Below are 23,784 nucleotides of genomic sequence, written 5' to 3'. Positions count from 1 at the left end.
CTCTAGAGCACAGGCTCAGTAGTTGTGGCTCACAGGCTTAGCTGCTCCGCAGCATGTGGGATCTTCCTGGACCAGCAATCAAACCCATATCCCCTGCACTGGCAGGCGGATTCTTAACCTCTGCGCCACTAGGGAAGTACCTAGTATAATAATGTACTCTTGATGAAGAATATAATATACAAGAGTTCCCAATTTATTTGCATCAGAAAACCTTTTCTGAGGAATATCTGTATCTCATAGTTTCAAGTGAAAAGCACAAATATTTAGCAGTAAATAAAAGTCACTGTTAGACAAATTAGAACACTGATAGAACTTTACAGAATTATTTAAAAATTTGATATTTAAAAAACACTGGATCAATAATTGGAGTAACAAACACTTAAAACTGAAATCTCCAATAATCTACCAGGCATTACAATTCTCTGTAAGGATATTAGAATGAGCTTTTGTATCTGGGGCTAACAAAGTAATATATTCAGTCACACAGTCATATAGGAATGGGGTGGAAAAAATATCTACCTTCTCTGAGCTGTCACCCTGCTCCTGCTAGTAGACAAAGGGTAGGTAAAACAGAACTGGGTCAAATGAATATATGTTCAAATCAGAGAACAGAAGAAAGCTTGCCCACTAAGCTATCAAGATTTTTCAAACATATTTCTTTTAATAGAGTCATTAAGTGAGGAAAATAATTGACATTTCCCTTGAAAAACAAGATGCCATTCAGAATACCAGATTATTCCAGAACTAACATGTATTATGCCAAAAGACTTAAAATAAAAAATTCTAGTGGTAGCAACTAAAGTACAAAAGTTCAATTTTCAGATTCAACTGAAAAAGGAATCAACATCTAAATAAACTAAAGAACTAAAGAGTACTCTAATTCCTAACTACAGGCATTAGTTTCTAGTCTCATTTTTAATGCTTTGTAATGTACAAGGCTTCAGAAATATAAATTAAGGAATACAATCAAACTCAAATGTTTGTTTTTTTTAATTAAAAAAATGATCTAAAAGAACCTCTGTAAATGAATTGTTTTCAACTTTCAGAAAACTACATCAGCACATATTTTATTCCTTGTACTTTTTCTTTTTTTCAACTGACAAAATAACTTTAATGACCTCTAAGGTTAACATTTAACTCAAAAGTCTATGATTTTTTTTTTTTTTTTTGCAGTACGCAGGCCTCTCACTGTTGTGGCCTTTCCCGTTGCGGAGCACAGGCTCTGGACGCGCAGGCTCAGCGGCCATGGCTCACGGGCCCAGCCGCTCTGCGGCATGTGGGATCTTCCCGGACCAGGGCACGAACCCGTGTCCCCTGCATCAGCAGGCAGACTCTCAACCACTGTGCCACCAGGGAAGCCCTAAAGTCTATGATTTAACCACATAATGAAGGCTACTAACACTATACATATATATATATATATATATATATATATATATCTCCCTTAACATTCAAGGAAAACCTGCCATGTTAACTTTGGAATTCCTATCTACAAATACCATGGTAAATATAATTCCCGAAGATCATAAAGTATCACAAAACCCAAACAAAACAAAGTAGATGTATACTTGAATCTCAATGAGAATACTGTATATGCAATGGAGTAACATGTGAGCTAATGAATATAAAGCTCGTTTAGGGGGCTTCCCTGGTGGCGCAGTGGTTTAACCCCTCATTTTTGGATTTCCTTCCCATTTAGGTCACCAGCGAGCACTGAGTAGAGAGAGTTCCTTGTGCTATACAGTACGTTCTCATTAGTTATCTATTTTAGTACGGTATATATGGCAATCCCAATCTCCCAATTCATCCCACCCACCCCCATTCCTTGTACTTTAAAAATTATCTTAATTCTGACAAAATTGGACCTACAGCCCTTATGATTTTTGGTTTAAAAATGGCAGGGTAAAAAATGATGTGACCTCTTTCTCCTCTTGAAAAAATCTCAAAACTAAGAAAACAATGAGAAACAAATACAAACTACACTTTCATCCTTAAGCACACCAGGAGACATCCCTAACCATATGTGAGAATGCAATGGGTTAAAGAGGGATGCTGGATGGTCTCAAGCAAGGGAGAAGGCTTGCAGCTTCAAATCTCAACATTATCATACCTCAGTTCTCTAAAGTACTTGGCATGGCCAGAAGGTAAGGCCAACAATCCCTTGTTTGGCATATCGGAAGCTTTCACAGATTTCATTTTGCATCACTGAGACATAGGAAAATCAGAACTGAACAAGAAATCATAGAGTTTAAAAGGGTACATGTTTTCCCTGGGGTGGGGAAAAGACTATTGTACTTCAAGGATTCAAAGAGAATTCTTTGAGAATCTACACAAACTCACTGCTACCTAAAAATGAACAGGAGAAGGAAGTCAATAGCAGAAACAGCAGATCAATATGTATAGAGTCTTCAAGGTCAAAAAATCTGACCAAGAATTAATACTGAGTCTAACAATATCGTTCAGTATAAAAACAACAGGTAAATATTATTAAATATGTAAGAACTCAAGGAATATTGTGCCTATGAACTGCTCTTGAAGAAAACACTAGTTTATAAAGTTCAATCATCCAGAAGACAAGTAGAAAAACTACGACCTCCTGGGCCTCAGCACCACCCACCAGTGGCCTAACACCAAGTCTGGGACCCCGAGGTCCCACAGCCAGAGACCCCAAGACACAGCTCCATGTACCAGTAGGCCAGCACTGGCACCAGGACTCAGCCTCATCCACTGCTGGGCAGGCACAAGCCCCTAGAACCCCTGGGCCTCAGCCCCACTCACCAGTGGGCCAACATCAGTCCCAGAACTATTGTGGCCCCACAGCCAGCCATGTAAAGACCCACCCTACCCACCAACAGGCCAGGACCACCCCAGGACTCCTCTGGCCAAGTAGCCAAATGTGCCAGGACCCAGCCCCACCCACCAGCGGCCAGCAGCCTCCACAAAAGGCGGGGCCTGGCAACCAACTAGACTGGGGGCCAGCCATACCGGAGTGTGCCCATAATAGGCAGCCCACCACAACATAAGTGCTGACAGAGCCCACAAAGAGGACATTCCTAGGACTTACAGCTCTGGTGACCAGAGGGGAGTGTGCTATTGGGATCCATAAGACATTTCCTATATAAGGCCACTATTCCAAGATCAGGAAATATAACCAATCTACTTAATACATAGAAATAAAAGTAGCAAATTAAGCAAAATCAGGGGAACAGAGGAATATATCCCAAATGAAGGAACAAGTTAAAACCCCAGAAGAACTAAGTGGAGGTATGGAATATACCCAATAAAGAGTACAAGGTAATGATCTTAAAGATGTTCAAAGAACTCCAGAGAAGAATCGATAAACACAGTGAGAAGTTTAACAAAGAGTTAGAAAATATGAAGAGCAACCACAGATGAAAACAATAACTGAAATAACTAATATATTAGAAGGAATCAACAGTAGATTAGATGATACAGAGGAATGGAGCAGCAAACGAAAGTCAGAGTAGAGGAAATCACTGAAGCCGAAAAGAAAAAAGAATAAAAAGAAATGAGGACAGTTTAAGAAACCTCTAGGACAACATAAAGCATACTAACATTCACATTATAGGGATCCTGGAAGGGGGTGAGGGTTGGGGGTGGCGCAGAGAACATATTTGAGTAGATAATAGTTGGAAACTTCCCTAACCTGGGAAAAGAAACAGACATCCAGGTCCAGAAAGCACAGACAGCCCCAAACAGGACCAACCAAAAGAGGACCACGCCAAGACACACTGTAATTAAAATGGCAAAAATTAAAGATAAAGGGAGAATATTAAAAGCAGCAAGGGAAAAGCAACAATTTATGTACAGGGAACTCTCATAAGACTACCAGCTGTTTTTCAGCAGAAATTCCACAAGTCAAAAGGGGATGGCATGATATATTTAAAGAGATGAAAGAGTAAAACCTACAATGAAGAATACTCAACCCAACAAGGCTTTCATTCAGATTTGGAAGAGAGATCAAAAGTTTTACAGACAAGCAAAAGCTAAAAGAGTTCAACACCACAAAACCAGCTTTACAAGAAAGGTTAAACCCACAACTAGAAATATGAAAATTACAAAAGGAAAAATCTCATTGGTAAAGGGAAATATACAATAAAGGTAGTAGATCAATAAAACTTGTAGGAAGGTTAAAAGACAAAAGTAGTAAAATCATCTATATCCACAATAAGTAATTAAGGGATATGTAAAACAAGAAGATACAAAATATCTTACACCAATCAAAACAGTAAATGAGAGAGGGGGAGTAAAAATGGAGGGTTGTTAAAATGCATTCAAACTTGAGATCAGAAACTTAAAATACTCACATACATAGGTATAGATTGCTGTAATATAAACCTCATAGTAACTACAAACTAAAAATCTATAATAGATACATACACAAAAAAGAGGAAAGTATCCAAACATAACACTAAGGATAGTCACCAAACCACAAAAGAGCAAAAGAAGGAACAAAAAGCACTACAAAAATAACCCCAAAACAAACAAAATGGCAACAGATACATACCTATCAACAAATACTTTTAATGTAAATGGACTAAATGCTCCAAACAAAAGACATAGAGTAGCTGAATGGATACAAAAACAAGACCCATATATATGCTGCCTACAAGAGACTCGTTTCAGGTCTAAAGACACACACAGACTGAAAGCTAGGGAATGGAAAAAGGTATACCATACAAATGGAAAATCAGGGTAGCAATATTTATATCAGACAAAATAGACTTTAAAACAAAGACTGTGACCAGAGACAAAGGACATTACATGACAATAAAAGGATGAATCCAAGAAAAAGCTACAGCAACTGTAAATACATATATGCACCCAACAAAAGAGCAGCTAAATACATAAGGCAAATATTAATAGATATAAAGAAAAAAACTGACAGTAACACAGTAATAGTAAGGGACTTGAATACCCCACTTACATCAATGGACAGATCATCCAGACAGAAAAATCAATAAGGAAACACTGGCCTTAAATGACACATTTGACCAAATGGATTTAATAGCTACATAGAGAACATTCTATGCAAAAAGCAGCAGAATACACACTCTTTTCAAGTACATATGGAACATTCTCTAGGATACATCACAAGCTAGGCTACAAAACAAGTCACAGTAAATTTAAGAAGAATAAAATCATATCAAGTTTTCCAATCACAAGGCTATGAGACTAGAAATCAACAACAAGGGAAAAAAACTGCAAAAAGCACAAACACATGGAGGCTACACGATATGCTACTAAACAGTCAATGGATCACTGAAGAAATAAAGTGAAATAAATAAAATAAATACCCAGAGACAAATGAAAATGAAAATACAATGAAGCAAAATCTATGGGACATAGCAAAAGCAGTTCTCAGAGGGAAGCTTACAGTGATACAAGCATACCTCAGGAAACATTAAAAATCTCAAATAAACAACCTAACCTTACACCTAAAGGAATTAGAAGAAGAAATAACAAAACCCAATGTTAGCCAAAAAAAAAGAAATCATAAAGATCAGAGCAAAAATAAATGAAATAGAGACTAAAAAACAATAGAAAAGATCAATGAAACTAAAAGCAAGTTCTTGAAAAGAAAAACAAAATTGATAAGCATTTAGCCAGACTCATCAAAGAGAGGGCCCAAATAAATAAAATCAGAAATGAAAGAGAAGTTACAACTGACACCACAAAAATACAAAGGATCACAAGAGATTACTATGAACAAACATACACCAGTAAAATGGACAACACAGAAGAAAAGGACAAATTCCTAGAAATGTACCATCTCCCAAGACTGAATCAGGGAGAAACAGAAAATATGAACAGACCAATTACCAGGAATGAAATCAAATCATTAATCAAAAAATCCCCAACAAACAAAAGTCCAGGACCAGAGAGCTTCACAGATGAATATTACCAAACATTTAGAGAAGAGTTAATACATATTCTTCTAAAACTACCCCAAAAAATGGCAGAGGAAGGAATGTTTCCAAACTCATTCTATGAAGCCAGCCATCACTGATACCAAAACCAGACAAAAAACACTGGAAAAAAAAAAAAAAAGATTACACCCAATATCACTGATAAACAGAAGCAGAAATCCTCAATGAATGAAATATTAGCAGACCGAATTCAACAACATATTTAAAAAATCATACACCATGATCAAGCGGGATTTCTTCCAGGGGTACAACGATATTTCATTATCCACAAATCAATCAGTGTGATACACCACATTCAGAAATTAGGGACTAAAAATCATATGACCACCTCAATAAGATGCAGAAAAGCTTCTGACAAAATCCAGCATCCATTTATGATAAAAACTCTCAACAAAGTGGGTACAGAGGGAACATATCCTAACATAATAAAGGCCATTATGACAACCCTAACATTACACTCAATGGTGAAAGCTGAAATCAGTTTTTCTAAGACCAGGAACAAGACTTGCTGCTTTTACTCACATATTATAGGAAGTCCTAGCCACAACAACCAGAAAAGAAAAAGAAATAAAAGGAATCCAAATTGGAAAGGAAGTGGTGAAACTGTCACTGTTTGTAGATAACATGATATTATACGTAGAAAATCCTAAAGACACCATCAAAAAAACCACTAGAACCCATTAATGAATTCCATAAGCCTGCAAGATACCATATTTACAGACAGAAGTCTGTTGCTTTTCTATACACTAACTAAACTATCAGAAAGAGAAATTAAGAAAACAATTCCATTTACAACAGCATCAAAAAGAATAAAATACCTGGGAATAAATCTAATTAACGTGGTAAAAAAAAAAGACCTGTACCCAGAAAACTATATGACTCTGATGAAAGAAACTAAAGATGATACAAACAGATGGAAAGATACACCATGCTCATGGACTGGAAGAATTAATATTTTTCCATACTACCCAAGGCAGATTCAATGCAATTCCTATCAAAACACCAATGGCACTGTTCACAGAATTAGAATAAATAATTCTAAAATTTGTATGAAAACATAAAAGACCCCAAAAAGCCAAAACAATCTTAAGAAAGAAGAACAAAGCTGAAAGTATCATGCTACCTGATTTCAAACTATACTACAAAGCTACAGTAATCAAAACTGTATGGTACTGGCACAAAAACAGACACATAGATCAATGGAAACAAAGGGAGAGCTCAGAAATTAAGCCCATGGACTTATGGTCAATTAATCTACAACAAAGGAGGCAAGAATACACAGAGGGGGAAAAGACATCCTCTTCCATAAACGGTGTTGGGAAAACTGGACAGCTACAAGCAAAAGAATCAAACTAGACTTTCTCAGACCGTATACAAAAATAAATCTAAAATGGATTAAAGACTTAAATATAAGACCCTGAAAGCATAAAACTTTTACAAGAAAACAAGCAGTACACTCTTTGACACCGGTCTTAGAAGTATTTTTTTGTATATGTCTCCTCAGGCAAGGGAAACAAAAGCAAAAACAAACAAATGGGACTACATCAAACGAAAAGCGTTTGCATTAGTGAAGGAGACTATCAATAAAATGAAAAGGCCACCTACTGAATGAGATTAGGTATTTGCAAATGACATATCTGATAACGAGTTAATATCCAAAATATATAAAGAACTCATACAACTCAATGCCAATAAAACAAACAACCTAATTAAAACATGGGAAGAGAACGTGAATAGATATTTTTCCAAAGAAGATACAGATGGCCAACAGGTACATGAAAAGATATTCAACATCTTCAATCATCAGGGAAATGAAAATCAAAACCACAATAAGATATCACCTCACACCTGTCAGAATGGCTGTCATCAAAAAGACAACAAATAACAAGTGTTGGAGAGGATGCGGAGAAAAAGGAATCCTTGTGCACTGCCAGAGGGAATGTATATTGGTACAGCCACTATGGAAAACAGTATGGAGGTTCCTCAAAAAATTAAAAGTAGAACTACCATGTGATCCAACAATTCCACTCCTGGGTATTTACCCAAAGAAAACTAATTTGAAAAGATATATGCATCCCTATGTTCACTGCAACATTATTTATAATAGCCAAGATATGTAAACAACCTAGGTGCCCATCAAATAGGTGAATGAATGTGGTATATACAATGGAATATCACTCAGTCTTAAAAAAGTATGAAATCTTACCATTTATGACAACATGGATGGACCTAGAGAATATTATGCTAAGTGAAATAAGTCAGACAGAGAAAGACAAATACCATATGATTTCACTTATATATGAATCTAAGAAACAAAACAAATGAACAAACATAACACAACAGAAACAGAGTCATAGATACAGAGGATAGGTGGTTGCTTACAGGGGTGGAGGAGAAGAGACATACGTGAGGGAGATTAAGAGGTACAAACTTTCAGTTACAAATTAAATGAGTCACGGGTCTGAAATGTACAGTATGTACATTATAATGTACAGTACAATTACATAATATCTTTTTATGGTGACAGATGGTAGCTACACTTATCATAATGATTATTTTGAAATGTACAGAAATAGCAAATCACTATGTTGTGTACCAGAACTAACACAGTCCTGTAGGTCAATTATACTTCAAAAACAAACCAAAAAAACCTGAAAGAAAAATAGATCAGATCTGTGGTTACCATAGGGGGAGGGGAGATTAGATGAAGGCAGTCAAAAGGTACAAACTTCCAGTTATAAGATAAACAAGTACTAGGGATGCAATGCACAGCATGATAAACATAATTAACACTGCTATATGTTACATATGAAAGTTGTTAAGAGAGTAAATCCTAAGAGTTCTCATCACAGGGAAAAAAAAGTTTTTCTATTTCTTTAATTTGTACAAATCTTTAATTCATATCTATATCAGATGATGGATGTTCACTAAATCTATTATGGCAATCATTTTATGATGTACATAAGTCAAATCATTATGCTGTACACCTTAAACTTACACAGGGCTGTATATCAAGTATATCTTAATAAAACTGGAAGAAAAAAAAGAAAAACTACTGACAAAAGGACAAGTTTTGAGCATAAATTCCATTTCATTATTGGTCTTAGAATTTTAAAAAAAAGAGAGATGTTTATGGCTACAGAATATAATGTATATATTACAATCCCAACAATGCTGTTATATAACCAACAAAAACCGGAGAGGAAATGGACTAAGGTATGCTTACACCTTTATACTGTACGCTTTATACCTTTAAGTATACTTCAATTGTTACAGCTCGATCTATGTCTTAATCTCTTAGCTATAAAAGATGAGGAAATAAGCATAAATACAGATAGTATAATATAGATGAACTAAATACACTCATTAAAGGAAAAAGTCTGATAGTAGATCACAAAACAAAATATAACTATGCATACTAGATTCACCCCACCTCACCCAAATTTGAAAGAATGAAAATGAAATACAGGCAGATTCTATATGTTCAAAATGACATAGGTATTATATAGACACAAGAATATTCACTGTAACACTATATGTAACAATATATTCAAACAACCTAAATATCCATCACCAAGGGCCTGGTTACATAAATTATTTTTTATTCAGTGAAATATTATGTAATTATTTAAAAGAATGGGGCAACAACCATGTACTGGTATTAAACAATTGAGATAGTAAAGCATACTGGCTAATAGTAAGGACTCTGCAGACAGACTGCTGGAGTTGAACTTCCAGCTCCACAACTTATTAGCATTTTACTTAAAGTTTCTATGCCTCAGTTTCTTCCTCTGTAAGAAGGGGATAAATAATATTATCACAACTCTCAAGGTTGTGAAGAAGATTAATAATGAATACCAAAGTGCTTTTTAGAACAGGGCCTAGAACATACAAAGCACTGCATAAGTATTAGATTAGTTATAGTTAAGTGAGAAAAACCCAGCTGTAGAACAGCATAGTATGCTATCATTTATGAAAAAATTAATATATTAACATATGCTTATATATGTATAAATTATCTGTAGAGGTACACACAAAACTGATAGTGGTTTCCTAGGAAGGGAAACCAGGCAGAAGAGGTTTCAGAGTGGGAGAGAGATTTGCTTCACATGTCTATATCTTTTGGACTTTGTATCATAAGCATATACTGATCAGATAAAAATCAGTACTTAAAAATCAGTACCCTTAAAAACGTTAAGGAATCTAGGATGACTGAACACAATGCTATTTTTCTGATTAGTTCTCTGACTACTATGCCTAAGGTACGTTTACTCAGATCAAAGGTCATAAATAGCAAACTCTCAGAGACAAATGTATTTCTTCAAAGTACCTATGAAAGTTCAGATATTTAATGTTACTACATAATATACAAAGGGTATTTATCTTTGGAGACAACACTACAAATACAAATGTTAAAAAGTGTTCATAGTAATGTGCATATAAATAGCAAAACATTAGAAATAACCTACATGTACATCAGTAGTCTCAATAAATTATGGTGCCACACAATGGAGTATCATTTAGACATTTAAAATGACAGCATATACATGCAGTATAAATTTATGTATAAAATTATAACTTTGTTCATAAATGATAAACAGTAAATTATGGACTCTTTCTATACAAGAATACAGATATAGTTCGTTCCTTTTCATTGCTATAATTTGTGGTATGACTACACCATAATTTACTTAATCATTCTCATAGCAACTGACATTTAGGTTGCTTCTATTAGCCTTTTTTTTTGGCCAGTACAAACAATGCTTCAACCAACATAAATCTTCATACACAGGAACCAGTATTTCCATAAAGCAGATTCCTGAAAGCAGACTGTTTGGTCAAATCTAATGTGCATTTTAAATATTTATGGGTAGTTCCAAACTGTCTTCTTCTAAAGAGATGGCATCAATTTATACTCTCCCAATATTGCCAATTATTATTTGTTCTCGTTTTTGTCAATCTGATGTATGAAAAATGATATATTATCTAATCTATACTTCCTTGATTAGTGAGGGTGAACAAATCTTTCCATTCTTTCACTATTTGTGGTATTCAGACAAAAAACAGACCATAGCTACACTATTTTTAACACACATTGTGGTTTAAATTTTTCTTACAGTGCCAATATTTAATAAATGGGAGCTTCACATACAAATTCAGACCTCTACTTTCATTTTAAAAAATTCAAAAAAAGTGGGCACCACTGGGTTAACATTTCTTAATGACAAAAAGCAACTGGTGCTAAATAGAAGTTGTGCCCACCCAGTGCTCTCCAACTTAACAATCTCATATATTAACCTTACTGAGTTCACTTATGTTACCTGCCTGATCTCCTGTAGGAATTTAAGTTTAGCACCCCATTACTATTGAGTTATTTGTTTACGTACTAGTTATCAGAATTCTTCCAATGAAGGAGATATATATGTGTGTGTATATATATATGCATATATATACACATACATATAAATACATGTAATTATATATAATATTTTCTCTCGATTTTTTTAACTTAATCATATTGTTCATCTATCTATATATATAAATATATATAAAATCTTAAAGTCTAAAAAACACCCATCAAATGATAGCAATGTTTACCCCTGGTTATTAGGATGGCTTTCACTTTTATTTATCTCTGTATTATTTTTTTAATATATACAATAAGCATTCCCTCCTTTTATAATCAGGGAGGGGGGGAAAAGGTATGTTCATTTTGAAACAGAAAATGATAGTTTGGTTATGTTCACTTTTAACCTGACAAAGGATAATAAAATGTATTTATAAAGAAAACCTGAATATATAATACAAGAGGAGCTCAACATAATCAAAGCCCATTTAAATTAGTCTACAACAGCTCATGAGGAACTAAATATATTCAATACTTCAGATGTGAATTGTAATGTACATTGTTTTACAAGAGATATTCAAAAGTACCTGGAGTGATCTGATTCACACTGAAGTTACAAACCAAGTTTTTGAATATTGGCAGTTCAGAAACCAGTCTTTCCCTCCATTTATGAATATTTCAATTTTTATAAATATAAAAACTATATTTTCATCCAGTCAACATTTTATTTAATACATACTAAATGCTATGCACTGTGCAAGATGCTAAGTATGCAACAATAACAAGGCAAAGTCCTTACCTGTAAGCTCACCAACAAGTGGAAAAGGCAAAAAACATAGTGTGGTAAGAGCTGTTGAAGCACAAAGAGAAGGCACTTAAACCAGCCTTGGAGTTTGGGGGACTCAGGCTTCTTCTTAAAAGAGATAACATCTAAGAAGGAATCAACTAAAAAGAGTGGGAGGGAGTCAGGAATCCTGGAATCATCCTGACTCCTCTCTCTCCTCCAACTTTCATATCCTAACAATCACTAAATCCTACCCATTCTTCCCATAAAACTTCTGACTCTTCAACTTCTCTTCATTCTCATTGCCACTACCCTGTTCCAGGGTACACTGAATACTCTCCTCTAATAGCTTTGTAACTGGTCTCACAACATGCACTCCCCATCCTGTCCCTAACCTAACCACTACACTGTAATTAGAGTGATCATTCAAATATTCAAATCTAATCAAGCAACTGTCCAATTTAGAACACTTGGAGGGGAGAATAGGTGGCCCCACAAACACAGCCCTCAGGATAAAATCCAAAATTCTTGGCAATAACTACCAAGCCTTTCAATATCTGGCCCCTGACTTCGCCTGCCATAACTCCAACATTCCCCACCTTGTCCTCTGGTCACATGAACTTCTTTCAGATCCCATAGCAAGTCCTGCTATCTCTTGTCCCCAGGACTTTGCATGAGCTATTTCATTCGACCAGAAACAGGTTTACAGTTCTTCATTGAGCTAACTCCATGTATCCTTCAGATCTCAGTTCAGAAGTCAGGGAAGCCTTTCTTGACTACTCAAAAGCCTTTCTGAATACTGCCTCCCCCCGCTCTGTGCTCCCATTTAAAACTCCCTCATTAGAATATTTTTCACACTGTATCATATTTGTCAGGTTAGTTGTCTGACTCTCTCATTTAAAGTAGTGGGAAAACAGGGAGCCTTCTGTCTTTTTCACAGTTGTATCCTAATATTTATAAATAATACCTGGGAGTTATATTTACTGAAAGAATTATAAATATTTGTTAACTTGGCTTTATCTACCCTACTAAATAGCAGCCTCCTTACAATTTCTACTCTAAAGTACAACTTCAAAGATACTATTAACTTTTTGTTAAGCACTCAATAAGCATGTATTAAACACTTGCTGAAGATAGTTGAACAATAAGCAAAGACAAAAACCTTGTCTCATTGCAAGGTTTCCCTATACTCTACCTAAAATTAACTCTAAATCACTCCGATTTTTTAATGAATACCTAAAAATGGCAACATTTCAACTATTTTCCTTTGTTTTTAAAGATCTGAAATGCTCCTTACTCTTTTACGTAGTTTAAAGGACAATAAACTGCTCTCCCCTCCAAATCACATAAAGCTATATATTTTTGTAGTTCAAAAGTCAAAAAAAGGAATCTTCAAAACTGGAAGACCAAAGATCAAGAAAGCATCCAAAATTAACATGTTCAAGGGAATGTTATTGTTCAGAGAGAAATGGAAAAACACATCCTTAAACAGCGTGAGTGAACATGAGGTGAGAGTACTTTTCATGGAGGCTAAAGAAATAGCTGTAAATAAAGAAATAAACTGCTCTGTATTAGTCCATCTTAATTAGAATCATGCCAAGAGTGTACAACTCATAGCACCTCTAAATTCATTCATTCAGCTTTTCCCCGCTGTGGTAAAGAGGCAAGATGAAATAGTTTGGACTGACATGGAGAAGGACTAAATTTTATATAGTAGCAAATACATGAGAGTTTTTCAAGAAATCTGGTGTTCTTTCTTATGGGAAAGAATAAGACTTATTACGTAATTTTGATTCTGAGCAAACAGAAGTTTTAAGCAAAGAATTGAAAATTTGTTTATTCAACCTAAAAGTCAATCCATAATTGAGACTACAGCCCTCTTGTATAACACTTCAACTCACTATATATATATATATAAATTGCAAGATTCTCCAGCAAAAGAAAAGGCAGGGGTGGGGTAGAAGGGATTTAAATGTTTCAATATGATTAAGATATAATAATAAACATCAAATATCTTGAGCAAACTTTATCTGAAAAACTCTTATGCCACACAATCTCAAAGATTTGCTTGTGAATATTTGTTTAAACTGCCTTTCTTTCCAATGAACTCAAATCGTCACACAGAACCTAAGTATTCCCAACATACACTTTACTCTTCATTTAACATGGGCTAATTGGCAATAAATCAAAAAGCTGGTTACCTAATTATCAGTGTAAAGCACAAGAGATAAAATGTAATTGCTATCTTAGGTTATAGGCACTAAGGTGACTACAGTATTCACAAAGTATTTTCAACTTAAACAAATGATTTTCAGTACTTTTAAGCTAAAAATTAATTACATTTAACTGCTTTGTTTTTGTATGTATAAACCCACACATTCTTTCACTAGGTCTTATCTGATTATAAATCCTTTCCATTACTCATTCTATAAACTATTTTTCAGAAACTGTCAGAAAAAAATATAAACAAAAAAAATTTACTACACATAGCAAGATTAGAAGTGTGGTCTCAAAGAAGGTATCTTACATTCAAGCATCAGTATTTAGTAAGTTGCCATTATTATAAAACAAATAGCCTTTCTCACATTCACAGAGTTCATTTTTGAGATTATTTAGATGAAGACCGTATGTTCAACTAATTATTTATCTAGTCGTCCTAATAGCTGTTAAAATAGGATTTACACCGTGCATTTTGGGCCTTAAAAATATAATCCTGTTATCTCTGTATTACATTTTTAAAAATATCCCAAAGCAAAAAATCCTCCTCATACAAGATCAAAAGAAATACATTGAGCAACCCGGCCCAATTTAACTTAGGGTTAATAAAGAATTTCTCCCATCAGAAGCTACTCTAAATATTGACAGGCATCCCTCGCTTATAGTTTTGAATATACATTAAAAAAAAACCACACATTTATTTTTGTAACTTAACACATTAAATCTAACCAGTTCCCAACTGGTATGTACCATCTACTATTGTGTGACTATAACTGCAAAATATGATTCCCACCTACTTTACAGAAGCTGTGATGTAAAAAAATTCTTACACCACAAAGATGTAAATCCTATTTAGTAATGTGCAGGTTGCAAGTGATATAGTACTTAAATTATGCCAGAAAGGTAAAACATTATTTGGCCTTACTTAATTTCAATTACTCTCAGAAGCAACTCAAATATTATCAAATTGTTAGTTATAAAAACTGGATAATGGTATGGTCAGAAAAAAGATGTGTCAATTAATAAATTATTTGTATTTTTAGACATGAATCTACATTTGCAGATCATTCACCTTCAAAGAATTTGAATATAATAAAATATAGCAAAACTTCAATTATATGAAACAATTTCAACTTTCTTTGATAAAACAAAAATCTTCAAGATCTTACCACAGGATCATTATTATTATATCAATTATCACAGTGTGTGTGTGTGTGTGTGTGTGTGTGTGTGTATGGAAATGTCAGGCATAAGTGTGCTCCTGTTGAAAAAAGGTCAGATAAGTTTTTTATATTTTTGTATGCAGATAATTAGTTATGCATCAAAGTGTTGTTGACAGAGCTGACTCTATAAAAATTATATAGCTGACTTTTAAGGCAAATTTATTGTCATTCCTTTCTCATATCACAAAAATCTTTAAACTGAGACATTCAACTCTAATATCCATTTGCTTGATATTATAATTAGTGTAGATCAACTCAGTCCCTTTTTTAATTAACAAAATAAGCTGGTAAAAGTATGTTTTACCAAATGCCTTCACAATATACTATCCTGAACAATGGATATAAACTAGTGGATTTCATTCTTTATATTTAGTTTCTAATCAGTTTCAGTATCTGGTTCTCACAGTCTGACACAATGCTGCAACGTTTGGGTTGCACAACATTCTAGGGGAAATGTTTAAAATTATTTCCACTGAAATATTTAAGTCCTGTACACAAGCATCATGGAAATGTTTACATCAGTTGTCAAACTTTTTAAATAAAAATATTAAATTTTAATAGATTTTTTTTTAATGTTTGTGCTTCAAAAATAGTGACTCCATTTTTAAAAAGTCATTTTTCTCAAGCCCCAAAACAATTCTTGCTTTTCATGCCTTATTTGCAACCTAAAACATTACTACCTGATCTATGTCACTCACTCACTCACTGACCATCATTATATTTGATCACCTTTAGGTCCTTACTGCCCAAAGCCCGACAGTCTCACATGTTTTGGCACTTCAATACACTTTGTTCTTGTCCTAAATACTCATGTTCTGTGCGTACTACTATAAGCTATTATATAACAGGAGGTGGGAAAAATTAAAAAATATTGCAGCACTACAAACCATTTAACATGCTGAGTTTCCACAGTTGCTTAGTGGGTGTTCTGAAACTAGGCCATATTTCTAGTATTAAGAATTTCAAATCCCTACTTCCAAAGTACAGAAATAACTATTTTCAAGATTAAATCATAAAACCTTACTATTTTAAGCTCCCTGGTATATAAGCATCCCATTTCTATGAGTTTAAAACTGTAATTAACACATGGTAGATAAACCAGTATTTGTTTTAGCAACAAATAAGAAATAACTAGCTCTTTTACCTATCCTTATAATACTCAGAGAATTCAACAGGTTACAAAACTAAGACAAAATGCAATTTATATGAACCAGAACTAAAGCCCTTCAGTGAAATATCAAATTCTTTATCCCAGAAGATACAAAAAACAAAGTTGAATTAAATATAATCTATTTCAGGTCACCCAAGCAAAGAAGTAATTATGACCTGCAATCTAATTTTTCCAGTCCAGGTTACCAAGAAATACCAAAAATAAATAAATAAACAAAACTTACTCTCTTTAACAGTTTAAAAGTTGCAGAAATATTTATGTCATTTTGTCATATCGTTGCAACAGGTATGTTTTCATTCAAAACTGATGAAAACATGTTGTTACTCAATTTTACATATTTCATACCTCAGTATATAAAGAAACACATGGTAGGTATAAAACCTACAAACTTTAAGGCAGTAATATTATACTGCACTGATTCAGTACTTTCAGACAATTATTTGCTTCAACTTGGTTTTACTCAGTAAATACTTACAATACCTATTACGTTTCGTCTCATTAAGCGAATCTTCCCAATAACAAAAGGTTAACACATTAAAATTCTTAATTGTATCATTTTAGATGGAAATCTTTCTGAACTATAATACATGCTCCTGTGTCATCTTTAACAAAATTTACTAACAGCAATTAATCTCGTCATGATCCTACATCATTTTTGCTACACTGTTCTCCATATAAAACAAATGACATCTTAAAAAGATGTCAAATGTTTATCCCATAAATTTGCCTTAAACTGCTATATTCTTTTAAATGTGTTATATCTGCTTTTTAAGTATTTTACCCTTGCTCTTATTTTCAACTTTCATGTGGTCTCGAGGAGTACCCCGGTCCTTTTTACATTTGGTTAACAAACTTTTTTAAATTGTACATTTTAAGAGTTTAGAGAGCCCTCAATTAAGACCTAGGGGATTCAAAGAGCAGGAAATGTGTTTAAGAGCAAAAGCACTATGACAACTCTTTGTTCTTTTCAGTGGCCTGTTTGTTTGGGGGCCCGAGACTATTAATTTAAACTAATTTTCTATTAAGAGCCTACAAAGTCAAGACATTGTATACTGGAGAAATGGTAGTAAAGGCGGCGGACATACTTGATGCTCATCATGAAGCTTACAGTCTAGCAAAAAAACAAACACATCGTTACAAAAATAATTTAGTCTTATAAAAAGGAAATACAGGTGTGGTAAGGGACCTTAAAACAGGAGAACCTAACTAGAGATCAAAGGCCTCCCCAAGGATATGATATGGAGGCCTGAAGGGCAATTATAGGAAGTTAGCCAGGTGCAGAGAGCATGGGGTTGTATCCAAAGAGATGATACCAGAAACGTTTTAGTTTCCTAAAAAATAACCTTGAGATAAGTGAAATGTTATAATATTTATGAGGTAATTGCTAAAACGTGAACATTTAAAAAGGATTTCTCAGATTTCTATAATGAAAATAACAAGAAGAATCAAAACCAAAAAAAAAAAAGCAACACAAGAATTTTTAAATGGGAAAACTATGGCATTTTGGAGGGAATGAAGTTTGGAATGACAAATAAGGTCCCTCATTGTGCCCTCAAATAAGTATTAAATAATCCTATATGAAAAATTACTTAATATTCAAGTTCAGAGAACTTTTAAATCATATAAAGCCATATAAAGACTTCTACCAGGATATAACTGCTGATCATAGTCTGACTTACCTAAAGCAAACAGTGACACTTTGAAATAAGTATGAGAAGAGGTTGTTTTTGTTGTTGTTGTTGTTGTTTTGTGTTTCTTTTGTGCTTTTTTTTGCGGTACGCGGGCCTCTCACTGTTGTGGCCTCTCCCTGTTGCAGAGCACAGGCTCCGGACGCGCAGGCTCAGCGGCCATGGCTCACGGGCCCAGCCGCTCCGCGGCATGTGGGATCTTCCCGGACTGGGGCACGAACCCGTGTCCCCTGCATTGGCAGGCAGATTCCCAACCACTGCGCCACCAGGGAAGCCCGAAGAGGTGTTTTTAATGTTCTCAGAAGAGTACATTTTAAATGTTTGTATAATAAAACCTTACCGTGAGTTCTAAGGAAGGAAATTCATAAATGTTACCTTAACATGATGCATACATGCTGAGAAATATATATTTAAATATGATTTTGAAACATTTTATCATTATCCAAGTTCTAATTCTCAGAATTATTCCACATTAGGCTGATATGTTCTTGTATTTAATTAAAATATTAATGGAAAATATACAGTTAAAAGTTTTAAATAATAATTTGGAGCAGCTCCCCAACATTAATGGAGATCCATAGTTCAAGGCCCAAATTAAATGAGGTACACAAGACAGAACAATCTCTAAAAATGATAACTTTAATGAGAGCCTACTGTCTCACTTAAAAGATTAGGTCATACATGGACTCCATATTGTTATTCCCTGCAGTTCTCCAATGGACCTTAACATCTCTAACTTCTATGCTTTTTCTACCCTCTACCTATCCAACTTATTCCTCAAGAGTTAGTTCAGGTTGTAACCTTCAGTAAGCATTGCTGGTTATACATGCAGTCTGAATCTTAACTCATCTGAGTTCTTCAGTGTATACTGCTATCAAAGCGCTTGTCACATTGTAAAACAATTTACTGTTTGTCCCGTTCATGCAACAAACCGTGAACTTACTGAAAGCAGGAAACATAGTATATTTATTCCTGTTCCCTCACAGTATGGGACACACATGGCACTCAGCAGAAGGTCTATGACATTAGTGAGTATGAAACTAGTTAGTAAGAAATATTTATAGAACAAAATTTAAAAGTTAACTTAAAGACTATCTGCAAAATTGTGAAAGTCCTGAAAGCAGGAAGGACTGTTGTACAACACAAAAGTGGACACTGAGAAAGCCCAAATTTAACTGATGAAACTAACTCAAAATTCTAGACATTATCTGTGTCAGAAAAAGTCATTCCACTTTACCTCAAAGACATCAGAAAAACTAAAAGAAAAAAGACTTATCTGTCAACTGTGAAATTACTTAATTATATTTTCAAGATTTATAAATAGTGTTTGAGGGCAAATAAAATGCTTAAACTGTGTGTTCACAGTGCTATGAACATTAGAAGACAGACATGCCAAAATACTTCATAAAAGTCTTTCAGGTTCATTTCACATAGGGACCAATTATACCCTCTTTTAAGGTCACCTGTAATGTTTTAGCTTCAAGCAATTTGTTCATTCTTTCCGATAAAAAACCTTTACCTTTTACAGCATGAGCTACTTTTTGCAATCAGTTCTAATTTTTAGAAAAGTTGGAATGAGACATATAGTGTGAAATAATCTAATTAGTTCTTTAAATCTTGATAATGGCAATATCATACTTTCTCAAAAAGCACATATGTTACCAACATCTCAAAAGCTGAAGAGCCCTCTGTAATTAGAATACTCTCTTCACATGCTAGAACTTTGATTTGCTGAGTTAAAGATGATGTGCTGAAAAACTGGGAATCAGGAGAAAATGCCAAAGACAGAAGGAACATTAGTTTACCTTAAAATAATGCAGTTACGTATTTTAGAACATAACTCAGTTTCTTAGACTTATGCATGCTCTTTTCTACCTGCACTGGTTGACAATTAGATTTCAGAACACTCTATAATATATCAAGTTCAAGCACACCATAGGTCACCTTGTAACTCAGAAACTTTTCATATTTTAAAAGTCAGTGTAGTTAGGAAAATACAAACTTTATTACATTAACAGAAAAAAATATTTCCAGAAAGACCTACAGCACACAACTTTGATACAATGTAAAATTCAGAAGACAGGAATAGCAAATTTTACATATATATTCTTTAGCGGGTTAAAGATTTAACTTTTATATATTATTTAGCGGGTTAAAGATTTAACCTTAAATTATTATAATATGCCTAATGTATGACATGTAATGCATGAAATGTAAGTCCAACAATAAGCAAAAATAGCAACCAATTTAGTATCTGCAGTAGTCATTTCTCAAGTACCACATAAAAGTACTTTACCACTCTGCTGCTAAATGACAGCCAATTTCTAATTCATCTATAACAAAGTATTTACTAATTCCCCACTAGTCTTATAAAACTTTGGCATTTCTGTATCTAAGTTTCCTCTCCTAATTGATATAAACTAGTTCAAGAACACTTCCACCACCACCACCACCCCCCCCCCAAAAAAAAAGAACACTTCCACCAAGCCCAAGCTATAGACCTCAGAACTGACTGAAGGACTTGGAGTCAACTTGTTTTTCTGGGGTTTTTTTTATTGTTTTGGGGGTGTTTTGGCCTTGTTTGGGGTTTTTATTACTATAAGCATAGATTCTATGCTTTTCCATTCATGAATGATACATGAATGATATAGTGAACTGAATCCTATAAAGATATAGTCTTTCATTTAATCTTCAACCTCCAAAAAACTTCATCCTTATATCTGTATGTCAGGGTTAGTGTATATTTTTTAGTAAAAAAACACAACAGATTTTGATATTTTTTCTCATAAGATGATATATAAAATCTAAAAACTATTTAAACTGTTTAAAGAACACGTCTTACAGAAATACTAAATTACACAACAGATATTGATAATCCAGCATATGTTTAAAACAAATATGAATGCAATTTAACTGTCTGGATAACAAAGAATTTCAATTTTATTCACGCTTCCCCTCAAAATCCATATAGGTAAGCCAAGGCAAAAAAAAAACCAGCAGCTATTCAGAAGCCATCTATGAGCATTCCACATAGAATTCCAATTTATATCTCTCTTGAACGTGGGACAAGCCCTGTCCCAAGTCACTGAAGAAACAATATTTAAAAAGTATAATTCCAGCAAGCATAACAAAAGAATTTATAATTTTAGTGCTCCTTTTGAAAAGTGGAATGTTTCACATTTCTGACTGGTTTCTAGTTCACAAGTTATTGTATGAGTCTTACTTGCTACAATTATCAAAATACAGCTCTGATCAACTTTCTGAATACAGTAGTTTAAAAACTAAAAAAAAATCCATCTGCAAGTTATTAATGTATTTCTTAATATCACTCTTTAATCCACAACAATTCATAACAAATAAGAGAAAATCTTAAACACTTGAAAATTGTATTATCAGAAACCAGAAAACAAGTGCCAACCTGAGATAAATGTTTTCTTCAAAAACTGAACACTTTGGGAAAAGTAGTAACCTTACAGATAGACCAAGTTCATATCTCCAAACTGGCATTTCAAGAATACAGTTTTATATGTCAGCTTTATCTTACATTTAAGCCATCTGAAAGTCACAAAACTTAAAAGACAAAGCCTTTATTTCTCTGCTATTTTTAAATGCATATTCATAATTAAATAAAACTTTTACAGCATACCTGATTTCCAAATTAGTATTTAAAAGATTTATCACATTCAGTCTAAGATCCTTATGTTGGGAATGGTCATTTACATACTTATTCCTAATAATTCTTGTCACTGTCACACAGAAAACATCAACACTTGACAAATTCAAACTATGAACTAAGCTTACTGAATGTTACAAATTGTACCCAATAGCTACGTCTCTTCAAATACATAATAACAAAGTTACAAGGGCTATGGCATGTAAAGCTGAGGGTAGAGGTTAGCAACTAATAAACAGGTTTTTAAAATTAAGACAATCTTTCAGTGTTGATGCTACATTTAGATAAAAAATACTTAGTTACACAAGTGTACCCTAAGATTCTGAAAAACATAACAAAAAATAGTTTTAGATACAATTATCCATTACTCTGAGCAGATACGAGAAAGTGCTGACATTTATGAAGAAGTGTACAAAACTGCACAGGTGTAAGCTTAGATGTAGACTGTTGGTACTTATCGTGAGGGAGGCAAATACTATACAGTCCACATCTGCAACCCAATTTTGCTTCAGCATCCCCAAAGACTTAGAAAACATTTTTTTGGGTAGGTTGCAAAACATTGCTTCCTCTTTTATTCTCATCACCCCCATTATAATACAAAGCAACAGACAAGAAAATCAAATCACCAACTGCAAGGGTTGAAAGCTTAATTAAACACACACACACTCAAAAGCATCTTCTTTTCAACTACCGAAACGGTATTCATTTCACCTGTTTGTACATCCATATTAACACAATTACACAAACCCTCTTGATTTTTTTTAAAAAAGGAGCAATTAATGGCTTGGCGTCATTATTCTTCTACCTAGGAAAGGGGGGGAGGGGGATGGTACAAAACAATGGATACTGAGGGGCTGGGGAAAAATCGTTTTGTCCTGAAGCCTCTAGCATGGGGCGGGGGGGGGGCGGGAAAGAAGAGTACTTTTCCTCTGTCCCTAAAATCTACCGCGGAAAGAGGTTGCCATTAGGCATGTCCAACAGAGCAGTCCTGGATGCCTACAACTCGCTTCACCAAGCAACACACCCAAAGCCGACTCACCACTCTTCAAGGAACGGAGAGAAGACGGGGAGAGCGCGGTGGGCTTTGGGGAAGGGGCGAGGAAAGACTCCACCCCGTAGCACTACCGCCGCGCCAGGGCCCCCGCCAACGATTCACACGCCCACGGGGCGCCCGGCAGCTTGGGCGCGGTGACCCCGGGAGCCCAGTGGAGCAGCACCGTCCTCCGGGGGCCCCCGGCCCCGGTTCTCGAGCCGGTTTAGTCCTCGCCCGGGCGCTGTCCTGGTCGCCCGCCGCCACCGCAGGCCCGGCCCCGGACGCTGTCAGCCGGCCGGCTCGCTCTCGGCGCTCGGCTGTGGGCCCCGCACGAGAGCCAGCTACTAGGGCCCGGACCTCCCGGAGACAGCACCCAGGAAAGCGGCGGCGGCGGCGCCTCCCAGGGCCCCGGCCCCTCGGGCCTCGCCCCGGCCCCGCCGGCTCGCGCCTGTCAGGACGCGCGGGGCCTCCCCCTATCGACAGCCCGCCCGACCGCCCGACGGGCAGGAAGGAAGGCAGGAAGAACCGGCCAACAGGCACCCTCCCGCCTCAGCGGCCCCTGGTTACCCTCAGGAGCCGCGACTCCGCCATCCTCCTCGCTCGCCCTCCTTCCTCCTCCTCCTTGGAGGCGACTCTGCCCAACCGCCGCCCCCCGCCCGCCCCTCCCCCACTCGCCCCGCCCCGCCCGCCCGCCCCC

General features: G+C 35.4%; 1 protein-coding gene across 5 annotated transcripts in view; it reads right to left on the bottom strand.

The window, feature by feature from the left end:
• SHOC2 (SHOC2 leucine rich repeat scaffold protein) overlaps window positions 1-23,746 on the bottom strand; it is a 112,990-nt gene extending 89,244 nt beyond the window's left edge. For 2 of the 5 annotated variants that reach the window (XM_033421055.2, XM_004265848.4), the window contains exon 1: window positions 23,655-23,735. The gene's annotated coding sequence lies outside the window, so the exon portion shown is untranslated. Of the gene's footprint in view, window positions 1-23,093; window positions 23,499-23,654 lie in introns of those variants that run through there. The other 3 variants (XM_033421052.2, XM_049697067.1, XM_033421054.2) reach the window with 3 other exon arrangements.
• Window positions 23,747-23,784: the final 38 nt, after the last annotated feature.

Source organism: Orcinus orca, chromosome 14, assembly GCF_937001465.1.
Source record: "Orcinus orca chromosome 14, mOrcOrc1.1, whole genome shotgun sequence".
In the NCBI taxonomy this organism is placed as follows: Eukaryota; Metazoa; Chordata; class Mammalia; order Artiodactyla; family Delphinidae; genus Orcinus; species Orcinus orca.
Note: the sequence above shows the minus strand (reverse complement) of the source record. Positions and strands in the feature narration are given on the sequence as shown.